The sequence below is a fragment of the Oreochromis aureus genome, linkage group 11, assembly GCF_013358895.1.
Source record: "Oreochromis aureus strain Israel breed Guangdong linkage group 11, ZZ_aureus, whole genome shotgun sequence".
Taxonomy (NCBI): domain Eukaryota; kingdom Metazoa; phylum Chordata; class Actinopteri; order Cichliformes; family Cichlidae; genus Oreochromis; species Oreochromis aureus.
In genome coordinates, this window is record NC_052952.1 from 14,539,888 (window position 1) to 14,560,433 (window position 20,546).

The following is a 20,546-nucleotide window of genomic DNA, read 5'->3' on the forward strand; positions in this document are numbered from 1 at the left end:
GCAACACCTTGTTTCTTTTTCCCCAATCATTCTGTTGTAGATGTGCTGCTCTGAGTGGGATCATTGTTTTCAGTTCTGCTCCTTGGCATCGTGTGAACACCCCCCCGAATGTTTCAGACCAGCAAACTGCCAAAACATCTGCTTTTACAGAGATGATCACATAGTTAATCAGTGCATTTGATTAGGCAGCACCTGGATGTAACTAAATAATTGTTAACTCACACACTGGTTGTGCATTATTGTTAAATTGGTGGTGGTGTAACATGTCAACATTGTTCATCTGAGGTTCTATTGAAAAAAATTATAGAACCTACCAAGAACCAGATTATTTTTTGCCGTGTCCTAAATAAAAGAGGTTGCACTTTCTTATTACAATGACTGTATCCTGTGATTCTTAACACTTCTTATTTTCTGTACTCCAGTGAAGGTCTGAGAAGGCAAAGGTGATTGGTCTCCTTGTCTATACAAGCTGTATGTTCAGAACACAAACTCATGTGATGACTCATTTCTAAGAAGCAGACTGACATCAACTGAGTCATCTCCAAAGTTAACATAGTTCCTGTCTCTGAGCTCGCTTATACAGAGTGGTGGGCACAGACTATATGGGAGCTGCATAGACAGAACACATTTTACTCTGACCCTCTGAGGTTAACAAGTGAAAGTCCATTTAATGGTGTTTATATGAAAATATCAAATTCCAAAATGTAGAGGAAAATTCAATGAATACAAGGCAGAGAGCAGATGTGCGTCAGGAGCTGAGACAATTAATGATCAAGCCCAATATGCTTAAAGAGATCGCTTCCTCATTTTTAATGCCTGGTGCATTGGATAAGTGCACTTTTCATTTTATTACATTCTGTAAAGCAGTGCTGTTTCAAGTCATTGCAACTTGCTGTGTGGTAGACAGGTTATTAAAATTTTGAATTTTGAGTGCTCCACTAATTGGTGCAATTAATTTGCCAGAGTGCAGTGGTGAAGTCCATTTTTTAAAATCAACTTTTGTCAAGACCCGTGTTTTGTACGACGAAGCTTCGCACATGATTGATGAATGAGTGAACGAGCGACCGGGCGCAGAACAATCCAATCCACCAAATCCGTTTGTACTGCCGTTCTTTTGATTTCTTATTCTTTCCTCTTACACTACACCTTTCTTTGCATCTTTTCATCATCGTCTCTCAACATCAGTTGCTTTTCGCTGGCTTGCCCCCTCCCCTCGCCCCTCCTCTACTCCCACCCCATCCACCGCCACCACCTCCATCTCTGCAGCATCAGGGCTCCTGTGGTCTCAGCGAGAGACAAACGAATGAGGGCCCCAGGAGGGCCGCGCCTGCTCTGCCACACATCACTCACTCTGTCTCTCAATCACACACACACACACACACACACACACACACACACACACACACACACACACACACACACACACACACACACACACACACACACACAGGACCTGCCAGCCTTTGTCCCATGCAGGCAGTGCCTCCGGGTTGTCATGGTAACCTGCAGTCGGTCTCGCTGTGGAGGCCTGATTGTGTTGAGCTCAGGCGGGATGGAGCCTTGGGAGGGTGAAGCCTCATTGGAGCCTGCCATACTGTGCCATGCTGAGCCATGCCGTGCCAGGTCAACCTGCTACATCCCATACATAAGCACTGATTCTTTATTCTCTCCTGTGTGCTACTTTTCAATTGCCACAAATGAGTTTCACCTCAAACCAAGACCTTGCTAAAAGCCAGGAGACAGAGACAATAGGAATCAAATACTGGGCTAGAGCCATTTATTTGACTAGAACTGCCAATCCAGAAATACCACATACTGCATTTCACTTTCAGACTGATGACATGCAAAAGCAAAACTTGGAGCCAGTTTCATTTCAGGTTTTACCCAGAAAAACCTTCATTATGGGTTTGTTTGTTTTTTGGCTAAAAAATACACTCCAGGTACAGTGCACTAAGTCTTCTATAAGAACCAAAGTGAGGAAAAAAAGGGAAACTAAGAAATGTCATTTATTAAAATTCTTTCCAGAGTTAGGATTGTGTTGTCAAACTATTTCTAACCACAGTTTGTGAATTGTTGAACAAGGTGACACGGAACAACCACAAAACAGAAAAATATATCTAAATAAAACATATGTGATTTTTTTTCATCCTCATGAGAACAAGAGAAAGATCTCCCTGGCAGACTTTCCTCTTGCCTGAGCCAATTTGGCTTTCCACACTGAAAACAAGGCCAAGTAATGATGCTGAGGAGGTTATTGCTGATTTAAAGTTTAAGGTGTGTTCAGTAATACTATGATCCAATAAAATATCATCAGAATTAAAGAGCTATGAGTTTGTTTTTCTCAGTAACCCCACATCATGCTATTTTTTGTCTCAATTCCCTGAATTTCATCACCAGTAAAATCAGGAAAATCTAACTTAACTTCTGCTCAAACTGATCAACTTTAAAGCTCCGAATCTCCGAGCTTTAAAGCTTTAAGATGCTACTGTTAATTTAAAAAGCACCAAAATATGCTGAAAGAACTCAGAAACCGCAGATCTGTATAACCATGACTATGGTCAGAGAAGAGAGCAGCAGTTCTCCAGGTGAAAATGGAAAATAGCCAGACTGCTTTGAACTGATAGGAAACGAGAACCCAAATAACCACTCGTTATATTTATGCAGCAGAACATCTCTGAACACCACGTGTCGGTCTGCTCAACTCAGAATAGGAAATTGAAGCTGTAGTGCACACGGACTCAACAAAATAGAAGACTGGAAAAACGTTGCCTGGTCTCAGTCGTCACTTCTGCTTTGACATTCAGATGGTAGAGTCAGAATTTGGCATAAAGACAGCAAAAAGCATAAATCCATCCTGCCATGCATTAATAGTTCAGACTGCTGGTGGGGTAATGGCACACTTTGTACCGGCTGAGCATCATTTAAACACCACAGCATAACTGAGAATTGTGGCTGACCATGTCCATCTCTTTATGACCACAGCGTACACTTCTTCTGATCGCTGCTTCCAGCAGGATAATGTCACGAAGTCAGATCATCTCCAACTGCTTTCTCGAACATGACAATGAGTTCTCTGTACTCAAATGGCTTCTATGTTAAACGTTTCCAGAGGAATTAATGTAGGGAGTTCAGCCTAGTACCAGCAAGATGTGACTTAGAAAGTGGCCACTGAGTGTATACCATGATGTTAACATGAAGGGGAAGGAGGAAAATTTGTCTGTCAAGATTAGATGTTTTTATCAAGAGAATCAAGATCGTGAAAATATTAGAATGGACAGTTTGGAAATGCAGCTCAAAAAGCAGTGCAAAGCTGCTGTTACCACAAGTGAAGAGAATGACTTTTCTGCAGGAGGTAATGGAGCTTGTTTTATTAAGAGTTCATATTTGTTTCATCTCAATTATAAGAGAGACTCCTTGGTGTGCATTCATGCATGTTCCTGAGCTTCTGCCTGCGTGTCAGGAACTTGTAAAAAGACAATCGCATCGAGTCACGTCAGCATTTAAAGGCTGACACCATCACTTCAGCAAGTTTGTGATGGAGACATCTTTGGGAATTAACGTCAAGCTGTTCAGGGGGGAACAAAGTAACAAGTGAGCAAAGGACGAAGGGAGGAGGGGGTGAGGGGGGAAATGACTGGAACTATAAAATCTCCACCTAAACACTCCTTAGAGTATGTGTCACTATCATAATTACAGGTGCATGACTCCCTCATTAATAGGATGTGGTATGATATTTTGGCATATAACAGGCATATAGAATATAAGATGATAGTTTGAAGAGCCTTACAAATAAAATAGTATTAAAAATATAGACCGGAGGGCGCCAGTTTAGCTCACAAGTTAAGAAGGTGGGATGGTGTTAGCTTCTTGCTAGCATCAAGTTAGAATAATTGACAAAGTATTTAACAAGTTTTATATATTGTAATAATAACTAATGGCTAACATCAGGGCAATAGGGTGCAGAATCACCTGTTCCTGCCTAACTTCTCAGCTAAGGCTTTTGTGCTTGTGCACACATCAGCACAGCAGTCACAGCAGTTATTTGTCATGCTATAGATAGCCAGAGAGAGTTTGTAAGTAAATGTGACCCTCAATTAAACACATTTGTCTTATTACACCCAGGTATAATTTTTTTAAAAAGAGCTACAGTAGCATGAAATAACTGGCTAACTACCGTTATCTTGGAAACCTGTATCTGGGCTAAATTGACTTTACTATTTCACTAGCTGGGCCCACATCCTCATTTTAGGTTTGACAGCGTTTTAGTAGGTAGAAGTGAATGCTTTGACATGAATTGAGCTGCGGTTTGGGGAAGGCTCAAACCTGGCAGATCCCCATGTACTAAATAGAAATGAAGAAGTTAAAGAGTTGAGAACAAGGAGGGAGGGAGGGTGGGGCATGTAAACAAGAATGAACAGCTTGCAGAACTGGGGGAACCTATACAGATGACAACCGGAAGGAGCATGTTTGGAGGCGTGGTCCTGCTCCTGAAATTCGGATGGATAATCTCCAATTATGATTGCCTCACATACCACTGTACCAAATCATCAAACGTAATTTAAATAGAGACATTCTGTGTGAAAAGCAAACTCGAGTTTGTAAACTAAAAAACACCAAATACCAAATGGATCTCAAAGAGGCTCAGGTCCACTTTTTACTAATAATTTCAGAACTTTAACTGTATTTATTTTGAGTGATTCAGAGGTCAACTTACTCTTATTATTTTCCTTTGTAACCCAGTTGCAGTTCAACAGTTCAACACAACAGAGGGCTTCTGTGTTATTTTGGATAGTGTTGATCATTGGATATTTTCCTTGGAGTTATTTTGGATGGTTGAACACATCACGGTTCAAGATTTTTTCTAGTTTTCTCCATTTGTACATAAGCTCCATCACGGGTGCTCTGAGGACTCCAGGAGAATTAGACATTTCTTTGTAAGCCTTCACAGGATGATGTTTTTCAAGCACATTCATCCTGATGTCTTCTGAAATTTCTTTTGGCGCACTGTGCTACTGCTGAGACATTTTAGCCAACTTCATGCCTTTGTCCTATTTTAGTAATGATTTTACAGAGCAGGACTGGTAATCAGATCTTGCTGTTTCCAGCCCACTTGCTAGGAACAAGGGAATTTATAAAGTTTCACAGAGGCCCAGGTGAAATTAGATACCAATTTTACCTTAGTACATACAATTATAGTGTTAACAACTTCTAATTTGTGTTCAGTCAGTTTGTCTTTATGCTGGATTTTATACAGTTTAGTACAAGATAATAGAGCTAAGCACGTGTGAATGTACATGGAGGTATCTGATTGTGCAGGGGACAGAGGTGTATTAGGAGAGAGATTGAGACACGTACAGCATAAGTTGGTGTGTCAGGGGGGTCAATTTGAGCGTCAAAACACACGCCCTCAAGTATTTTCAAGGATGATCCAAGTGGAAAAATGCATTCAGCCAGGTGTATTCAGTCAGGTAGCACCATACTGCCATAAATACAGCCATAAACACACTCCAACACAGTCCAAGGTCTTCTGAGTGCGAAAGTAAAAAGCCACGTCCCACAGTTAGATGGAACACTGTAGGTGGTGGAGCCAATGCAAAACCTTCCATGAATACAAATGCTTTGAACCTGACTGACCCAGTCGAGATTGTGACTGTGCGTGTGTGCGTGTATGTGTGTGTGCTTTTTTTTTCAGCTCTGCACGTGTGTCAGCATTCAGCAGCAGCAGCAGCTGCACTCCATCTCCTTGCTCCTGCAGAATTCACATCAGTCCTCAGGGTCAAACACACACACAAATCAGACATCGAGATGTGTCGGAGGCCATTTTGAGCCGACAGTGAGTCGTGCCTGAGCCGCCGCAGAGAAAATGAGCCGACATGACTTCAGAGGAGGCCCCAGCTACACCTGACCCCCTCCCTCCATCCCCTTCACACTTTGTCTGTTTCTCACTTCTTAGCTATTCTCTGTCGGAGTTGTTACCCCCCCCCCCAAAACAAAAAAAACCCAACAGAAGTCAGTGGGCTGCCACAAAGACATAAAGATGGAGAAGGGGAGAGGTTAAAACACACGAGAGAGGAGATAAGCCATAAAATTCTGATATCAATATTTCTGTAAGGAAGCTTCACATGGCTGATGATTTGCATATGTGACTGTGAAAGAAAAAAGGAAAGGTGTGTACAGTTCGTGCATGTGTGCATTTGTGTGCATGTGTCTGTGTGTGTGAGAGAGAACTGCTTAGAGACAGGGGTGTGTATCCACCACCCACTAAGGGTGAGACTTCCTGGCCCTCCACCTCCGTCTCATTAATCAGCTCGGTATTTAAGAAGGGCTGGAGTGGACACTTGCCTGTAATTAGCTGGCTTTGTCAAGAATGCGCACACGTGTGTGTGTGTGTGTGTGTGTGTGAGAGAGAGAGAGAGAGAAAGAGGTTTAAAAAAGTTTTAAAAATGTGGCAACGAGAGAGATCTTGGGGAGAAGGCAGAGTTTGATGAGTGAGAAAGATGGAGAGTCAGATAGAAGGAAGAGGAGAGAGGGAGCGTGGGTGATGGAAAGCCTGGAGCAGGCTAGTACAGGGAGAGAAGAAGGAGAGTGGGGAAGTAGGAGAGAAGATTGTCGGGAGGAGTGGGAGAGGTGACAAAAAAAGGATGGAAAAAAAAGAAGGTAGATGAGTGAAGACTGACAGCAACCAGAGTTAAGGGAAAGATGCAGAGAGAGAAGGACAGAGCAAAGGAGATGTGGGGATGGAGAGGTGGGTTGACTTCTAAAGTGGGATATTAGCATTCAAGCAGTACCGATTTACCCCCTCCGCACATGCCCACCTCCACCTCAACCCAACGCCATGTCTGCTCAGCGGCCGGCTCTCCCCTCATGGTGGAATCAGACACAGAGGTTTAAGTTCAATTCTGAAACGCTTCCTTCAATGGAGATCTCCACTTTAGAAAAATATCCTTGTTTTTCTGTGGTGTGTGGGCTCCAGCTTTTCTCTCAGCTCTTACATTACTTCTGAAATTCATAAGCAATTTTTTTTTACCAGCAAGTTAAACATTTTCTGTCAATCAGTCGGTACTGCAGGACTTGAAATTTCTTGTTATTCAAAACGAGTGCAAATCCAAACGGTGCCACACGCCTACATGCAGAGATAGCAATCCAGGAGAGGGTAGACATACAGTGGAGCCGCAACATAAAAATGCGAAGCTAGAAAAGGAAGACGTTTAATTCTGTAGGCAACAAGTCGACGTAAGTTGTGTTGAAACAAACAGATATTTCAAGCGCCATCACCACTGTTTACTTGCTGTATCGTGACTGCCGGAGACTTCTGTGCCAAAGTCTGCGTGGCCCGTGAACAAGTATCTTAGTGGTTTCTGTTTTCTCTATCCCAGCGTGCATCTAATCTAATTTTACAAGAAGCTTACATTTTGAGGCATGAAATCCCCCTTGTGACTCTGCATTAAAGCACATCTTCATTTGAAATTGCCCTCACAGATAAAATACATTTTTTTGTTGCTGCAGCTTGTTATCAGTGCTGTTTCAATCCCCTGCATGGCAAAATTTCATGTTTTGAACACAGCAGGAAAATCAACTACAAAGCCTCGAAAAGAGAAGCAAAATATTTTATTTTCATATGCTAGCAATGATGTCCTGCCTCTGAAACCCTTCCCGAACTCCATCTATTCTTTGTCAGCACAGCTCACTGCAAGACCCAACACAAACATGCAGGCATCAGTGAGGGCAGATATTGCAGATACAGCACTGGGGCAGATATGGGTTGCAAAGCGGCTTGCATATGTACAGCTACTCTGGGCAAGCTAAAACAGCTTGTGTGGAAGAGAATCAGCTCAGTTATCGGTTTATGTTAAAACACACACAAAAACATATTTTCTAGTATTTTTATTAAATGCCAGAGTACTGTAGTTACTCAAACGGGAAAATAAAATGCAAACGTAATTTAACCTTCAGATTAATACGCATTTGGTTTTATGTGTGTAGGACAGATCAACTATAGTTTGGAGTAGGCAGGAAATGTGCCACTCAGTGCAAAAGTGTGACACGCTGATGATGGAGCACATAGATGAGGTACATCGGGCTTTCAATATGTAGTCAAAAAAATAAATAAAATAAAATAAAATGAAAGAATATCAGCATCCTTACAGTTTAAGATGCCTTGTGATTATAACGTTATGTTAATACACAGACTCTTTCCTGTTTGCTGTCTTCTTCTGACAACTATAAACATCTCGCCTGCTTCTGATTCGTTCATTCATTTTCATGTGATGCTGAAAATAAGAAATAAAGACACTGGCAGCAATACAGACTGTCAATACCAGAATGTAGCAGTTAAATCTATATTGATTTGATATCTGGAATGTCTAATAAGTTGCCTATTCTTCATAAAGTGGAGATCCCTCGGGGTAAAAATGGGCTTTTTTCCCCCTCATACTTAACATATCTACAGGTAATCGCATTACTCCATGAGCATAACCCAACACACATCAGAGTCACAGAGAGAGAATTCCCCATAGCTTCCTGCTGCAGCGTCTGCATATATGACTTCCTTTAAACTGCTTCCCAGCTCCTCCTCTGGTCTCCTCCACTGCTTTGATCTCATTTGACTAATTATATTCACAGAGAACGGTGTTGACAAATTCATTTTGAAATCCATTAGTCCCGTGGCGTTGTTTAAACAATGTGCACGTTAATGTCCATTGCTTTAATACCCCCCGATTCACATTCTAATAGCTGTCTGATAAATCAGGTTATCTGCGACACCTTCTACACACCGTGAAGAGCGGAAATTAGAGAATTATTAACTATCCACGGTGTTCTTTCCTGTCCGGGTGTGTTAGGAAGAAGAGGAGAGGAGATGACAGAGCAGAGGAGGGAGAGAAAGAAGAGGGGGGGAGAAAAAAAAAGAAGCAACACTGGAGAGAGAGATGAGTTAAAGGAGACCAGAGGGAAAATCACAGCGATAATAAGGAACATGAGGAGCAGCATTACAGCAGCGGTAAATCTAGATGAAACTAAGACAAACACTAAAGAGAAAGGACGGAGGGCACAGTGTCAAACATACATCAGTTGAACAAGTAGCAGATCAATTAAATAACGAAGAGTTTTTTGGTCACTTTATTATAATTACATCATCACTTGACTGCAAAAACTGGAGTCAAAAAATACACAAGTGAGGTTCCATCAGTCTGACTCAAGCAAATTAATTGATTTATGGAGTCGAAGGCATTGGTATGAAAAGACAGAAAGACGTTCAGCATCTGTTTTACTACCAGCTGATGTTGCCAACTTTCCATCTTTCATTCTAAGGCATAAACAGAGAAGTTTAATGAAAAAAACCCACACATGTGGTAGCTGTAAATGACACGACGTCATGTTGCTCACCTCTTTGACTGTGATCAAACATCAAATATTATTGCTAAACTGTTTGGCTCTGACAGAGGCACTACCCTGGCAAAACCAAATCATTTACTCTTTATTGTAACGTGAGCCTCTGAGCAGTAGAGGCAGAAATAGAAGGCTTTTAAACGGGTCTGGTCTTTTTTATGCTTGTTTTCTTCACAGCAGTGGTTTAGTGCAGTGCAGATTATCGGGACAAACTGAAGAAGACTCAAATTAAGAACAATAATTAAAGTAGAGAACAAAATCAGTTCTGCAAGGCTATACCCCCTGAAGTATGGTTCAAATACCAACGGCACTTTACCCGCTTCAACAGTTGTCTTACCTGCTGCTTCTAGGGCTGTTTGATAGTGTGTAGAGCAAACCTGACTCTGTAAATTCACACAAACTAAAAATTACTGGCAACTGCAGTATTACCCCTCAGTCTCCTAGTAGATACATCTATGGTATTAATTTCAAAATCCTACGTCACCTTGTTCTCGGGTTAATGCATTCACAATATTTTCAGAAATCTTCTGACCTTGAGGTCAAGGTCACTGAAATTCAAACTTGTCCAAGATTTTAAGTAGATACACATATGGTATAAATCTGAAGCCTCTAAATCGACTAGTTCCCCAGTAATCGCATTCACAAACTGTCCACGCTGCCCACCCGCCTGCCTGTGATGAGAATTTCCCGTCGCCAGTTACAGCTGAGAGGTAAAAATCCGCCAAATACATCCAAACTTTGAGGATTTTTACAAGGCAGGGCAGGTAAATTGCAAAAAACAAAAAAACAAACCCCAAGCAAACACAAAGAAGGACCAAAGAAAACTGCATATTTAACCACGTTCATTTGCACTTAATTCCACCACAAACGAGACATCTTTCACAAAAACTAATGGGACCTGCACTTAGCCTGACTACAAAGCAGGCAACATTCACAAATCCAAAAAACCTACAATATATAGTTGTCACAATAATCACAGCAGCCTTTTTCCGGCACATTTTATTTCATAAATTGGTTTATTGTGCATTGCACTAAATTACTAAGCAACTAAAACAGCCTCAGGTATGTTAACACAACAGGGGGAAACTAGTATTTGCTGAAACACACCTCATTACAGTCACAGCTTGCTTTGCTGTATGGGGATTTCTCCAAAATATATGTTGATCGTAATTATTGATAGCCTGGAATAATAACAAGCCTCGTTTGCACGTATTGGTCTGTATCACTGTTACACAGAATAACATCATAGAGAGTGAAAGTTACCAAAGTAGCCGTGGAGATGGATGTCTGATTGCTCCAAAACCTCAATACAATTTCAACAATTACAACTGCTTGTTGAATGTTTCAGTGTTCCACAAAGCCTCACTTGCCCATACCTAACTGCAACTGCTATCTATATAATCAGTAGCTCCTCCCACTACAAGAAATTGCCGTTAAATACTAATTAAGTGTTACACTATCTTATAGCAGTGCTTAAAAGGACTGATTTGGCAGTTCCTGGCATCCAAACAGGCCATTTGCAGTCTGGACAATATGAGAAACAACCAAATTAATCAAGTGCAAATATTTAAAGTGACATTTTTAATCAGGCTTACTTAAGAATTTCATATGTGACTTGGATGCAATAAAAACACAGCAAGATCGCAAGCAGTGTTTTCTGTTTACAGGTCATGTACTTCTCTGTGACTGGAGCTTTTCTGCAATATTTTAAAACTCAACTCTTTTCAGCCACCAGAAAAATGAAATTCCTTAAGCAAAAATCATTTGAGCAGCTGATCTGTGATGTTTAATACTTCTTAGAGTCCCAAAAACTCCACAGCAGTTTATATTATCACAAGGCATGATTTCACAACTCTGAAGGACGATGTTTGATTTTGTTCTGGGAAAGCCTGACTCAGACTAAACCCCATATGTTTATTTACTTACTTATATTTTTTGTGCATTATTTTTGCTGGAACCTTGTGCACCAGCACAGGTTTCATGAAATAAATAAATAAATTTTATAATTGTAAAAAAGTGTTTTAAACTAGTGCAATGCACACACAACTCTACTTCCAGGTTCCATTTTGGTTTCTGGGTCAGCAAAATACCTGGATTTTATTTTAGCTGTGATGCTAACAAAGCTTACATAGAGGCCTTTATGTCCCTGGTGGGTTTTTTTAGTAGCAAAAGATCAATATAAAAAAAAAAGCAGCGACTGCTAGCAGGTTTCTCATCCGAAGCTGCCTCACATCATTTTCTTTCACCCAGCTAATTATCGTTACCTCAAAAACTTTAGTTTTCTGGTTAATGTGATCTCTCCAAGCCAGTGGCTGTTCTTATTGAAGCTCAGTGAGCTTGTAGTATACAGCTTGAATTAAATTGTTTTCTGATAATGAAATATAAAAGTCAGTTTATTCCTGCTGCTCATGTTAGATTAGCTTGATTAATGTTTAACAAAAATCTTGACAAACAATGATTATTTCTGGCTTCTCATCCAACAGCAGCAGTTGTTTATAATATTCTAAACTGGATTTATATTGGTTCAATTTCATAAAATACTATCTCAGCCGAACTCTAAGCCACAAGTACCACAACTGACACGCTGCTGCCTCTCCGCTCTCCCTCCTCCTCTCCTGATCAACCTCCTGATCTAAACTATCTGAAAATTTCTACTCCACCTCCGCTCTCGCCCCAATCTCCAGCCAAATCCTGACTGCGACCCCTGCTTCTCCTCCTCTTCCTGCTGTCCCAGTTTCCTCCTCCTCTGCCTCTAAACTGCATGTGGAACATGAAGAGAAAGTCTGTCGGTGTCACTATCCCTGCCTGTGGTGCCTGGTGGAGTGTGTGGATTAGACACATAGGCCTGATTAGCTGCTTGTTTACCTACCACCACCACCATCGCAATCACGACCACAGGGCTTCAAGGGCAACGCCGGTGGATCATCTACCCACACACACACACACACACACACACACACCGACCCACACAAAAAACAGCTCATAGACACACTACGCTAAGCCCTTCTGGTGAGTGTCTGTGATGTGTGCGCCATCATGCCCCCGTTGAGTCGCCCACCATGGCACAGGGCTCTTAATTAAGAGGAGTGTGTGTGTATGTGTGTGTTCTTGGGGGGCGGAGCAGCTGGCAGGAGGCACCGGGGCCAGAGAACATCTGCAGGAGGCCGCAAAGCAACGCGCCTGCACGCGCACACATCTAAAAAAATAAAATAAATAAAATAAATTACACACAAACATGAGGCTATACACACGCTCAGTGGTTGATGACAACACGCATAACTACACACACTGTTGCCACTTGGCAACTCACACCTCTGAGAACAGAAACGCAGAGCTACACACTTGCAGGCATGCACGCAGACCCATTCCACACTGCCAGCGCCACTGCCACCGTACCAGTGGGACTGTCACCATAGCAACCCAGGACTGGTCATGTCACCCTGGTTTAGTGAGATGGGTGACAGCGAGAGAGAGTGAGAGATAGGCAGGCGATAAAAAGAGCAAAAGACAAAGACGGAGAGCGAGGGGGCATTAAATACCCTCCACAATACTCGGTCTGAGTCTTGTTTTCGAAACAAAAGGCGAAAGAGAAAGAAAAGAAGAAAGACGGCGTGAAAGAATCCAAAGGCGTCTCATCTGAAAGTGAGGAGGTCAGCAGCTTAAAGGACTTCACACGCACCATAGGACCCTCAGAAGTCAGCCTCCTTTTTTCTGTAAGTCGAGAGAAGCAGTGCAGTTGTGCAACAAATACATACAGTACACGCATATACACACAGGTGATGTCATCATGATGATAGAAACCGGGAAGGCAGAGAAGGGGAATGGGATTTTGTCCTTGCTATGGGGCAAAGGCCACAGCTGAGGGTAGAGGATTAAAGGATCATATCAGCCTTAGTGAGTTTCCTTTATCTCCCGCTGTTATCTGTGTCAGGCCTTATAAGGAATTTTGTTTTACTGTTGACCTCCATGACTAGGTGTCATATTTATAGCCCATGTGTTTTAGGACCATTTACATCGTAACCTACTAAAAATTACAGAGATGGAAAAGGTAGCGTATCAATAACACAAACGCAACAAAGTGGAAGAGGTGTGTGATGCAAGTGTCCACCAAAGAGATGCAAAGCACCAGAAGAGGAAAACACTAGAAAAATGAAAGTACAAAGTTCCTCAAATACAAGAATAAAAGACTAACTGAAATCATTTTCCATTATCTGAGGCACTCTTTTACATTAAACGTCTACGCTATTCTTCTATGATAAGTAAATGACACCAGAGAGAAGTATTACTGCTATGAAATACATATCTTACCGTGTTTAAATCCTAATCTTTGCATAGCGGAACAAAATGTGTGTTGATTACCATTTTACTTTCTTTTTTGTAAAATTCTGGCTGGTAGCATCAATTCAGTTAAGCTCAGTTCAATTAAACACAGTTCAATTCAATTTAATTCAATTCAGTTTTATTTCTGTAGCGCCCACCCTGGAGCTGCTTTATATTGCAAGACCCTACAATAATAGAGAGAAAACCCCAGGAATAAGATGACTTTGGTGGGGAAATTATCTGGGGGAAGGGAGACTGGACAAAAACACACTGTGGAAGAGAGCCAGAGATTAATAATAAGCAATGATTAAATGCAGAGTGGTGTGTAAACACATAGTGACTGAACAAAAAGTACACTGTGCATCATGCAAAGCATGCAGCAGCTAACGGAGGCCTATTGCTGTGTAACTAACAGAGGATTCAGGGTCTCCTGATCCACGCCAAACTATAAACTTTATCTAAAAGAAAGGTTTTAAGCTCAATCTTAAAGTAGAGAGGGTGTCTGTCTCCCAAATTCAAGCTGGGAACTGGCTCCACAGAGGGGGGCCTGAAAGCTGAAGACTGTATCCCACTCTACATTTATATATCCTAGGAACCACAAGTAAACCAACAGACTGAGACAAAAGTGCTCTGTAGTGGTGATATGGTACTATGAGATCTTTAAGATCAGATAAGGGGCTGACTATTATGGAAATGAGGAGAATGATTTTAAATCTGAATCTGGATTTAACAGGAAGCCAAAGAAGGGAATCCAATATGGGAGAAATACGGTCTATCTTTCTTAGTATGTTTGCTGCAGCGTTTTGGATCAAGTGAAAGCTTTTCAGGGAGTTTTTAGGACAACCTGATAATAATGAATTACTGTAGTCCAGCCTTGAAGTAACAAATGCATGAACTAGTTTTTCAGTGTCACTCTATGGGATCGATTAAAAAAAAAAACTTTGTGCAGAGCACATGGAAGACGGAGGCGCAAACAGGTGGGAAAAATTCAAAGCGAGTCGTGCAAAGTGAGTTGTTGCTACTTTGGTGAGAAAAAAACGTGTCTTTGCAGTGAGAAGAGACATCAGAATCACACCAGTTTCTTTTGCTACTTTTGTGATTTTTACCAGCAGAGCAATCTATTTACATGAAGAAATGAGGGAATAATGCAAATAATAAGACTAAAACAACCTAATTTATCACCCCCCCAGCCATTTAAATCTGTGTAAGGAATGTAAAGACCACGTTTGAAGCAAGAACGGCATTAAAGTACTGCGCATCTATTAATTAGAGTGATTCCTACACTACCTGTTGTTCACAGCTGCTTTATACCGCGCGAAAAGCTTTGCCTTCACTTCATTAAATCCTTGCAGCCGTCTGAAGGCAGCAGCAGCACACAAATGTTGATAAATCTGCACCCTCTGATTTAAGAAGTGCCGCTCCAGAGTGCAGTGCTATTACACACGGCTGTCCACTGTGTTACCTTTAATTATATCATATTCAAATGACACCAGGCTGCTACAAAGGAACCCCCACTGAACACTGCACACATCAGACTTCTCCCTAATGACTCAGTATTGTTCAGTTTATGTGGGAGAAGTCAGATTACAGTGGCTCATCAGTCCTGTGTGTCATTGCCTCCTTTCCAGTGTTCTTTTCAGCAAAAGCAGCATCTCTTGTTTTATTCTAAAAATGCATTATGATGCAAAAACTGCTGCCACACTGTAGTGTATGAGGTGACCATCAATTTATGTGAGATAAAGCGAAAATGAAACTCAATAGCTCAGATTGATGCAGTCATATAAATGGCTTTATCAACGCTTTATATCATTTATTTCAGTGGTGATTAGTTAAATAAAGCTGACACCATCTGGCTCTGGTTGCAGCTTGGAGGTGTTGTGTATTCAGGTTGTGCCACTCTGCACCATTTAGACAACAATACAGAGAAAGAGGAGAAGCCTCTTTCCATTTGTTGGGCTGCTCTCTTCAGCTGTCACTGTGATTGGCACAGCTGTTTCAGAGTGATGTGACAAGTGATGCTACCGGCTAAGTAAATTTATTAATCACTATAACCCTGATTTATTTTCCACACTGTCATTTTGCACTCTGTGTGCTGCTGGACCTGTGTAAACCCATATAGCAGCTGCACTTGACACTTGCTGCTTTCAGCCTGTTGCTGCACTTGTGGGGGGTTGGGTCTAATTGCAAATCTGCTGGATTTCTGCAGGTTCGAGTCCCACGCTTCTCTTTTTGCCCACTTTTCCTGTTTCCACGCGAACAAATGAAACAAACAAATCAAAAAGAGATTGATTTGTGGCATGCAATGAAAGAAGCGAGCACTATCATAGTCAGTCTGGGGGGCTCGGGGGGCTTCCAATAGTCATCAATGAAGATGAAGAGGAACAAAAAGCTTTTGTTTTTCTTACTGCAAAGCCAATATTTACCATAAAATGCTAGCATTCTGCTAATGCATGCTGATTGTTCTTCCCCCCTTTTCCTTCTTATTAGAACAGAATCTCCATGTGGTGGGATAGAAGTACCTGGGCATCCGCATCAGCAACAAACTAGAAGATGTGCTGTGTAAATAAAAAAGGGGGGGGAGCTGCTTAGGAAGCAGCATCTGAATAAACAAGGCTGGCCCAGTGATTGTGATTGCAGGCTGGACACAGTTGAAAAAGTGGTGTAGAGGAAGTGACTGACCAAACCTTGAACACAGATACTGACTGACTACTGACTACACACTGGAACACTTTCTCTAACAGGGAATCAGTGAAGGTTTCTTTAACAAACACACGGTAGCTGTATTAGCAAAAATACCAAAACTTTCAGGATAAGAGGTGACTCCTAAGCCAAGGTGGTGATGAATGAGTGTGTCAGAATTATATGGCGTATAGGAGAAGGTACAAGTTGATCTCTGGACAAAACTAATGCAACGCTCCATGTGTTTAGAGAGGAGTAAAGCTTACGACTTCAATAAGCTACAGTGCCCACTCACCCAGAACAGTCTCTAATATGGTGGTAGTTTTATTTTAATGAAGAGAGACAGATTATTAACCAAAAATACAGAAAAAACACATTAGATAATAGTTATACATTGATTTACAGATAATTGAGTGAAATAAGGATTTGATGACATAAGTATGACGTAGTACTTGGTGGAGCAACTCTTGTTGTTAAGCAGAGCAGTAAGATGTTACTTGTAGTTGGTCACCAGGTTTGCAAACATCCCAGGAGGGATTTGCTGCTTGGTAACTGAAAGCCTAGCAAGCTCCACAGTCTGAGGTTGGCTAGTGCACTCCACAAGCTTAATGTTCTTCTTTAGCTATTCCTTTGTTGCTTTGGTGGTATGTTTTGGGTCAACCACGATCCATCTTCAGTGTTCTAGCTGTTCTACAAGATTTTGCAGTATATGGCTTCATCCATTGGCCCCTTACTGCAGTGAATTTGTACCCTTAGCAGAAAAACAACCTGACCACCATGTTCTTCGGATCATACTCATCATTTCTCATCTTGAAACACGGTGGGTTAAGTTGATGCCAAAAAGCTAATTTTGGTTTCATCTGACCACAGCACTTTCCTCCAAGCCTTCTCTGAATCTTTTACATGTTCACTGGCAAACTTAAGACAAGCCTGTACTTGTTGCTTTTTTGAGCACTCGATTACATCATAGTGTGTTACTAATGGTGTTCTTGGTGACAGTGGTCGCAACTGCTCTCACATCATTAACTTTCCACTGATCCACCATCTTTCTCATGACCATCCTCACCCCATGAGGCAGGATCTTACATGGAACTTCAGACCGAAAGCAATTGATGTTCATTTTATATTTCATTTTTCATTTCTGAATAATCACTAAAACAGTTGCCACCTTGTCACCGAGCTTCGTACTGAAGATTCACACGCACATTCCAGCCTTGTGCAGGTCTGCAATCTTGTTCTTTGACAGCTCTTTGATCTTGTCAATGGTAGCGGAGAGGTGAGAATGAAATAAACTGATTCTGTCGACAGGTGTGCTCTATACATATGAGTTAAAACTGGTTGGTTGGTTGGCTGGTTGGTTGGTTGGTTGGTTGGTTAGTTGGTTGGCTGGTTGGTTGGTTGCAATCTGTGCACCACATAGACACACAGATAATCTGTGGAAATCAGAATTTCTAGGTTGTAGGAGATCAAATACTTTCACTCAGTGACATGCAAATCAATTTATATCTTTTATATTTTTAGTAATATTCTGGTTCTCTCCATTAAAATCAAACCACCATAGAAATTGGAGACTGTTCATTTCTTGGGAAGTGAGCAAACTTACAAATTCAGCAGGGGATCAAATAATTATTTCCCCCAACTGTACATGTGTTTACGTTCCACTACAGCTCATCTCAATTCATAATTGAGGAACACCAATACTGGTAATAACACTGGAGCATCGCACAGTAAAAAAGACCTCACTGGTGTCTCAACTTTCTTTCCAGTGGCAAAATAAATGTTCACGTGAGCAACAGCTATATGTTTCCCTGAAAGATGAAACGAGACACAGACTACCAATCATCTAGCCCGTGGCCTCGTTTGTTTACAGTAAATGTACTAGGGTATCACTATTAATGGTATAATGATCTTTAAAGACGCGAATCTAAGCCCCCTTTAAATCATCATGTGTTTGTGCTTTCTGTATGGGCATTTCATCACTGCGTTATATAATGGGGTGGGAGGGGGGTTCGCTTATTAGCTGCTGAAGCTGATTTGCCTAAGGAAAAAAAACATTCATGTACTAACTATTAAAGATCACGTCATAATAACAGCATGTATGTGGAACTGCCTTAGGGTGTTTTTGGAGGTTTAAGGTGGCGATCTTTACATTTCATAAGAGGACAACGGTCGGTATTGAAGAAGCAGGGTTGATGTAAAGCGTTCTTTGGCTTCCATGGGAAAAAGGTCAATACCAGTACAATCCCCTGGGTTTCAAACTGTCTGCACATGAAACGGGAAATGGTGCGTAACAAAGACAAGGATGCACACAAACACACAGAGACATACATGCATCAGTGATTCTGACTGTTCTAGTTTGTGTGTGGTACAATAGATACGTTTGATTTTTTTATATACATTCATGGATGTGTGTAAGAGGGATTTAATGATGCAACATTTAGACATATTCATTCATCAATATTTGTGCTCCATGGACTTTTTTTATACAGTATTGATCTGCAGTGAGAGCATAGAGTATGCATGCTTGACCCTTTACCCCAGACCCCAATAAAATCATAATAGGACTTCATAATAAACAATGTGCTCCTCAGTTTGAACTGGCTGGCTGAGCAGTTATTGAACTGGAAGGGAAAGCTACACCAGTCCAGACCAATATGACACAGAGTGACAGTTTACTGCTACTGAGCTCATTTCACCTCCAATAAGAAGCTTCAAAATGTTTGAAATAATTGAAAGTGATCACTTCAACATGATAAAGATGATTTTTAAGATTTATACTTATAGTTATTTATGAAAGTAAATAATACTCCAAAAGTCTTTTTGCAGAGCATTTTTTCTAATTGATATTCATCTCTCACATTTTGGATATAAAATGTTATTGCTTCATCATTTTAGTCTATTATACATTGTTGGAAACCACTAAATTCTAATCAATTCATCCTTGAGTCCATGTGGATGTTTGAGTCAGATGTAATTAAACTCCATCAAGGTGTTCTGTTCACAAGAACGAGACTAGCATGATGTAACTGTAAACTTTGACCAACAACATCAAATTAGTTCATTTTCATCCCCAAGTGAAGTTTACTGACAAATTTGAAGAAATTCTTTTAAATCATTGTTGAGAAAAAACACATAATGCGTTCAGAGCAATGGGATACAAAGCAATGGGATACAAAATGAAATGATTATCCCAGAACCCAGATTTTTGGAGTGGGACTGATTCTTGTGAAGAACAACTGAACTAAATGGTTTTTGGAGTACATTCACTCCAAAAGTGAAAGTGGATACAGTCAAATTCGACATATTAGGTTGCAATAAATACAAAATAAAATGGGATTTCTCAAACACAAAGATAAAACATTTAAAGGTGATCACACTGACACAAGTTTAAAATGTCTTTTAAACTAGCCATGAACGTGTTATAGGACTGATAACTTTGTTTATTAATGGATGCTTTGGTCACTAGCCAGAAAGTAAAAAAGGCTATAAGCAATGCACTAACAATATATCATTACAAGATGTTTGTGGTGGCATACAGCTCTTAATTTAATTAATTGTCTATGCATTCAACAAATTTAGGTCTAATATTTGCTCTCCTTTTAGTCCTGCTCTTTACAGTTGATAGTAAGTGTAGAAAAGGCTTCTTAAATCTCTGTGGATCTGTTATTTTGAATGACAAAGAGTGTTGTTTGTTCGTTCGTTACCAGCCGCTCTTCCCCATGTGAAATAAAACCTGATTACATGGATATAAAACAGATCCTGCTTAGAAAATCTGACTCAGGCTTACAAAAAGGAGTAACTTTTTCAATATATGCCAACCAGAGTGCTGTTCTGGGTGACAATGGGTGTCAAAATATCTCGTTGTTTACATGCTGTTATTTTTTAATTTCTGCCAAGCCTGTAAAATTTTAAGAAACAGTTCAAGCTCACTGTGTGCATGATCTCCTGCACAGGTGTGTGTGCATTTTCCACAGTGGCGTGCAGCACTGACACATATACAGCAAGCACACAAGAAAGGCTGCTGTTAAAGTAGAGCAGGAAAAGCCAAACTTTTACAGTAGCGGGATGTCACCACAGGATTGCACCTGCGCTGTGTTTCTATTTGATTACATTCTTTGTGTGTACGCGAACACATCAGATGGTTGCTGGAGTGTTTTGGG

General features: G+C 40.9%; 1 protein-coding gene across 3 annotated transcripts in view; it reads right to left on the reverse strand.

Moving 5' to 3' along the window:
- LOC116320619 (furin-like protease kpc-1) overlaps positions 1–20,546 on the reverse strand; it is a 200,068-nt gene that overhangs the window by 81,408 nt on the left and 98,114 nt on the right. The gene's annotated exons all lie outside the window — the stretch shown is intronic.